This window comes from Populus alba, chromosome 1, assembly GCF_005239225.2.
Source record: "Populus alba chromosome 1, ASM523922v2, whole genome shotgun sequence".
Taxonomy (NCBI): Eukaryota; Viridiplantae; Streptophyta; class Magnoliopsida; order Malpighiales; family Salicaceae; genus Populus; species Populus alba.
Genome location: NC_133284.1, coordinates 37,732,635 through 37,740,039, shown reverse-complemented (window position 1 = coordinate 37,740,039; position 7,405 = coordinate 37,732,635).

Below are 7,405 nucleotides of genomic sequence, written 5' to 3'. Positions count from 1 at the left end.
AATTGTGAGCTAAGCCCAAGCACTATGAGTTTGACAAGTTGCCAGAAGCCAATATACTTATCAGTCGTGAGTTAAAGCTCAAGGCACCATGGAGTCTGGTGCCAAATCCATATATACTTAGGACTTAGAATTAGTGTGAGCTGAGCTTAAGGCAATGTATGTCTGGTGCTAGACCCAATATACTTGTTTATCCATGAGGTGAGCCTCAGGCACTGTCGGTTTAAGAAGTTTCCATACCCAATATACATGGGTTCAGCTATGAGCTGAGCTTAAGGCATTGGAGGTTTGACAACTTGCAAGACCTAATATACATGTGTTCAAACATAAGTTGGGCCCAAGGCATCGTGAGTCTGACAAGTTGTCAAACCCATCTTTTAAAGATTTGGCTACACACCAGACCTAATTCGTCTTATAGATCCATGTTAGGACAATATGATTATATCTTAAGATTATCGCATGATCTATTCATGTAAAGAAATAATCATCTCTTCTACACTTATATGTGTAAAGGGTATCCCAAAAGGCTTACCACATTTCCATTCATTAATGCTCATTAATGAGATGTAAAGAATATTTGTCCCTCGTTAATGATATATAAGAGATCTTTATCTCTAATTAGTATTTGTATTAATGATATATAGGGGATCTTTATCCTAATTATTGTCATCAAAAAAAAATGATTCTCCAGTCCATCCACTATCAAAATGAAAACGTTCAAGGATATAAATACCCCTGAAACTACTTAGGTAAAAGGCTCACTTTTTTTCCTATTCAAAGTTTATATATCTTAACCTTTAAGAGCATTAATCATATATATATAATAATAAATAAAAAACAAACACTCTTGTTCTTGGAGTTTAAATCTCTTTTTTCATTTATTACCATTTTCATTTAAAGTTATTGACTTTATCAATAGAGGGATTTCTAAATCCTAAATCCTACCAAAAGAGACTATTTTACAAGTATCAGAACATCTACCATCGATTATGTACTTCTTGTATAAGAAAAAAAATATTGACTTGAACATTTGATTAACCATTTATCCAAACACCAAATAATCTCATTCCTGAGCATATTGAATTTTAGGTCATCATCATATATACATTACACATTACTTAGAGCTTACTAATTTTCCCTCTAATAGATGAGTTCCATCAACTTTCTTCTTTTTTTATTTCTTTTATTTTTTTAGTTGATTCTTTATTATTCTCCTCTAATTATTTGAAACTAACCTATGAACAAAAATTCGATCAATTATATATTGTAACTTTCTTTTAACCTCTAAAAGAAAGAAAGAATGGCTAGAAATCTTGCTTCTAAGACTAGTTATCCATTCTGATCTTATGATCAAACTACCAATATATAATGAAACTCAAAATAAGAAAGAGGTATAATGATACTTTTTTTATCCACTTGTCTAAAAGATTGTTGTATGATTTTAAAGCCTTTAAACATGTTGCATCTATCTGCTTACCAAAATCATATTATACTTTCTATTCTAATAATTCTCTACTAATAATTTTGATGATTTATTCAAGACTTGCTTATCTTGTTTGATTTTAATACAATGTCAAATTTGCCTAACAAGGTTGTATTTAGTTTTTCAGCTTTACAAATTCCAAGTCCACCATCGTCTTTGCATCGAGTGATCTAATGTAGTTAATTATACAATAAAGTCATGAAACCTTAAGACTAGATTGGGTTTTCTATGATTGTGTGTCTTAGATTAATGGAGTGACCTAGCATGAGCTTGTTGATAAGGTGACTTGACTTAGCCACTACTTAATAGGTTGAAAGGGCGACTTCCACACCTACCTGCAAAAACAAGTCTACTATTAGAATAAAAGACCACTTGATACTTAAGTTAGTAAAATGTAGGAGGAAAATAAGTATGTTGATTAGGAAAATAATGTGAGGAATAGGAAAAATATATGGAGAGGGGAATAGGAGCAAGGGAAATGTAATGTGACTCTATAGCCTTGTGTGGTATGCTCTGGTGCTCTAAATGTAGTTTTGTATTATTAAACAAACTTATATTTTTTTAAAAAAGAGTTGTTGAATGAATTTGTTTATGTGGTAAGCTAACTTATTTATAGACCTTAGTCATGTCAGCTTATTTAGTGGAGAGTGGTGTAATAATAAAGAATACTTACTTTTTATTGCAAGTATGTTTGTTGTTATGTCTTATTGTGCTATTAGTGAAAAGACTGATACTTAAGAGTGATTGAAAAGACAGGAAGTGTCATTTGAGGAGACACAATAGTAGGAGATGGTCATTAAATAGAAAGGTGGGCCATATAAGTTAAGGATAATGCAATGCCATATTGACTTTTTTGAAACTCATCACTATGTATTATAGTGTGTTATAGTGATTGAACTTCTTATGGGTCAAGCCTAAAAAATGATTGTTAGAAGGAACATGATGTCGTGGATGGAGTTGTTAACCTACAGTAAATATGTTTGGGCTAACCCATGGACATGTTGAGTACTAGTCCGTTTAGAATGATGGTGTAGGCCATTCGAGCATGGATGGAATGGCTTGGTTGGAGGTAAAGTTGTGGGGTTTTAACTAAATGGATTGCTTAGTCTCTCTTACCTTTTTTTTCTTACACTGTCACTATGTAAACACCTTTTCCATTCTGCTTTGAAGACTAAATGTAAGACTACATAGTCTTATCAATGTAATCACATATGGATTGAGGGTGTCATAACCCAATTTTAGATCCCCAAAGTTTTTTTTTTTTAAAATCCAAAAATGCTTTTGGGATAAGAAAAGATTTGGTTGAAAAACTTTTAAAAGCCTCAATTGGTGTAATTAGGGGTTCAATTGCAAGAAATTTGAATTTTAAAGAAATTAAGGGGTAAATTGAAAAATTCTAAGACCAAAGCTCAAGTTGGAGGTGGCACAAGAAGTTGAGTATTCAATTGAAAAATCTTCAGGGATGAAATTGAGTGAAGTCCTGAGAATTAGGTTTATTTTTTTTTATAGGGGTTGCTTATGTGATATTAAATTATTAGGGACTTTTGGTCTAAAAAAAAAGGGATGCAACATCATGTTGAACAACATTGTGGATTCCCTCCCACCTCTCAACAACTTTTAAATCTCACCAGTTTTGCACCTAAAAGCCACAAGCCGTGACTCTTGACTTTCCTTTACCTTCAAGATTTATATATAAAAAATACAGCCTTCACTATACTGCTCCAAGAAATATGTTGAAGTAAAGTAGAAGGTTGTTGCAATAGGTCTTGAAGCAATACAAGCCGGAGGTTTTTGTACTCTCCTTAGTCACACTACAAGACAGAGAGGTAATGTCCTTAGAGTAGAAGAAAACTAGAGTTTATTAGTTTTAAATAAGAATTTTAGAGTAAAAAAAAGTATACAAACATATGAGTTTATTATTTAATCAGTATCATAAATTTAATTTTTATTATGTATAAATATTTTTTTATTAAACACTATAATTTGAATAAAATAAAATAAATATTATATAATCAAATTATCATGAATAAAAAATATTAAGATGATTATTATAAATTATAGTCTTGATTTTTTATGAGAAATAATTATAATCTTGATGCATATTTCATTTTTTTTTATAAAACAATTTTTTTTTGCTTACAAAAAATGAATACATTTTTTATTGAAAAAAAGAAATATAGAAATAAAAAAAAATAGTTTTATATTAATGAATGGACCCTAAAATTCTCTTGTTTAGAATTAATTATTTATTATAATTAAATTCAATATAGAGTTCAGTTTAAATTCAATTGATAAATAATTTAAATTCACATGTTTTAAAAGATAGAATTCAATTCATTTTGTTTTTTATATTACACTCATCACCTTCATTTTATTCTTTCAAAGAGGTGTCTAAAAAAAAATAGGGATATGAGTATTTTGAGGAAGCTAATTTTAACGTTAATTTCTCTTCTTTACTTTTATACTATTTTTAGAGATTGAATTATATAAATTCAATTCTTTACTTTCAAAAATGATTTCAAACATGAGATTTCATTAAAATCTCTTAATTAAATCAATTCAAAGGATTCAAACTTAATCTTTTAAGTCCTGACATAGTGAATAGTGATCTTGACATGCGCTATGCTGTAGGTCTAATAAAAAACTTTTAATGTAAAAAAATATATAGGCATTACTAATGCTTTTTCTAATAGCATTTTTTTTTTTTTAAAATCATTTGAGAATTAACCTGATATAATCCAATTAACTTGACGGGTCCAAAAACAACTCGAATGACCCGTGTAAAAACATAGTTTGATTCAAAAATATATATTTAAAATGAGATTTTTTTTTTAATAAATATCAACGCATTGGATCGATTTAGGTTAATAACCTGAGTTAATCTGAAAATCTATATACTAGGTCATGAGACCATGATAATCCTATAGAAATAAAATCAAAATAAATTATGAAGCTCAATTTTTCCAATAAACTCAATGTTAAAGGATTAAATTGGAAAAAAAAATTAATTAAAAAAGGACAAAAAAATGACTTGAGTCAACCTGTAAAACTAACGACTTGAGTTGAGATCGGGATAACCCAATATAAAAACAAATTAAAATAAATTATAAAGTTTGATTTTCAATTAATTTAATATTGAAAGATAAAATTAAAAAAAAATTAAAAAATGACATAAAAGAATTACTTGATTCAACCGAAGTGAACCTGCCAAAATCGTGACTTGAGTTATAAGACATAGATAACCTTATAAAAAATAAACTAAAATAAATCGCAAAGCTTAATTTTTAATTAACTCAATATTGAAAAAAAAATCAATTAAAAAAAAAAAACCAAATTGAGTCAACCGAGTCAACTCGTCAAACTTCGCAATCTAAATCATAAAATTGAAATAACTTTTTCTAAAAATTAAATTGAAAAATATTATAAAGTTCAATTCCCGACAACCGATCTAATATCAGAGAGTATACTTCTAATTAAAAAAAAAATATAAGATTGAAAAAATAAATACTATACTATTTTGAGATGAGATATACAGTAAAATACTTTTCTCATATATATATATATATTCATTCGCTATACCAAGTTGTTCGTTACAAGTTCCAGACCTTCTAGTCTACTTTACTTATAAAGCAATAAGGTACAATCCACATGCCATGATAGCAACACGCTTCTTAAGATAATTTTGCTAGCAGCATCAAGTACCTTCATTTGTATCAATGTCTTTTATCAAGTTTACCAACTCACCACCATGTTAACATACTCGTGGCGAACACTTTTATTAATATCATCTAAATCTCAATAATTTTATTATTTTTAAGTTTTCTCAAATGTGACACGTATAAATTCTTTAAAATAAAATATTCTATTATTATAAACTTTATAAACTTTGCTGGAGGATGAATAACTTAAAAAAAAAAAAAATTAACGTTCGAATTTTGAATTAAATTTGTATAATTTATCTTTAGTGTTAAGAATAAAACATTTTGAATCAAAAATCTTAAAATATGAGATGTTAGTTTCCTCTCTTTTCAAAGCTCTTAATGAGCTTTTTTTCAATTATGGTCTCAAGGTAACATGATTTAAAATATAATAAGAAAGGTATTTATAGTTTCTATTTTGGTGTATCAAATTCATTTAACATTGTTCTTTTTATTTATTAAAGAGACCAGATTTTTCTTTTCCACAACTCTATTTTGTTGGAGAGTTTTAGGTGTTGAAAAGTTATGGTGGTATCCTTTTTCTTTCACAAAATGATTCAAACAAATCACTTATAAATTCATTATCATGATTACTCTTTATGTTTATAATGGAAAAACATTTTTTATTTTCAACCTTTTTGAAAACTTTTACGAATTTCTAAATTAGATTTATCTTTTGATTTTAAAATCAAAACTCATATATATCTTGTAAAATCATCAACCATCACAAACATATATCTATTTACCACTTAATCTTTTATTTATTAGTCCAAAAAGATCAATGCGTAAGCAATTCTAAAGGTCTTTTAGTTGAGATGCAATTCTTGCTCTTAAACAAAGTTCTTACTTGTTTGCCTATTTGGCAAGTATCATATAGCTATAGCTTTTTCTTCTCGAGTGCAATATGAGAAAAACTTTGACTAGTTCATTCTTAAGTAGGTTAGAAAGAATGTCCATACTAATATGATCTAGTCTTCTATTTCAAAGAAAACTATTATATATGTTAGCAACAACAAAACTTTCTATCTTCATACATGCATCAATATTAATCTTATAAACATTTTTTTTTTTATTTTCAACAAATATAACTTTGTTATTTTCAAAGATTAAGCAACATGCATAGTAAAAAACAATATTATAGCCTTTATTATATAATTGATTAATACTAAGCAAATTATGCTTTAAGCTATTGACAAGAAAAACCTTTTTTTATTGAAGGAGAAGATTTAACTCCAATATTTCTAACTATACTAATATTTCCTTTTGAGTTATCTCTAAATATAATTTTTTCACCGTTAATTTTGGTAATGCTTAAGAACAAAAAATCATCTAATCATGTGTCTTGAGCAAACATTATCCAAGAACCACTTTCCATATTCTTTTGATTCCTATACACATAAAAATCAAGCTGAAGCTTTTGGTACCCATACCTTCTTAGGTCCTTTGTGGTTAGTGGTAATTCCTTTTGGAACCCAAGTCATATTATAACTCTTGTCTTTAAGAGAATATGCATAAATCAAATGACCTATGTTTTTATAATAATTGCATGTATGATTTGGGTTATATGATTGTTTAATGAAGTAATTTTTAAAGATTAGTTAGTAAAGCACTTAGAATAAAAAAAAATATATAGACCACGTTACCATCATTGAATGTATCATTTATCCTTAAATTTTTATTATACATCATTTGGTGCAAATAGACTGATTGCAATTAACCTCATAAGATTCCAATATTAACACTTTGATTAATTGCACTACTAAACAAGGCCCACAAACTAGAAAAACATAATCAAAAATATTTTTTATGAAAAAACTTGAATTTAATGATGAAAGGAAAAACATAGCAAAAATATTGGGAAAAGCAAATGAGAGAAGGTTGAAGAGTTATTGTTTTATGTTAATCCTTTTTTGTTATGATTTTTTAACCAAAATTGATGCAAAATTAATTTTAATAATTATCAGAATTAATTCTCACTATTTTGTCTTAATTACCTATAATAAAAGATAAAAATTGACAATTTATTTCTTAATAACAAAATATTTTTACTTAGAAAATAAAATTATTCAGTAAAAGGAATGTTATTGTTTATCTAAGAAGGTTAGAGTTCAATAAAAAAAAAAAATTTATGAGTAAAAAAATACTTTACAATAAATCCAAACTCGAGCTCGAGCATATGGCTTAAGCCCAAAACCCATTTAGTATACTGTTTCTCTCCTTTAAATAT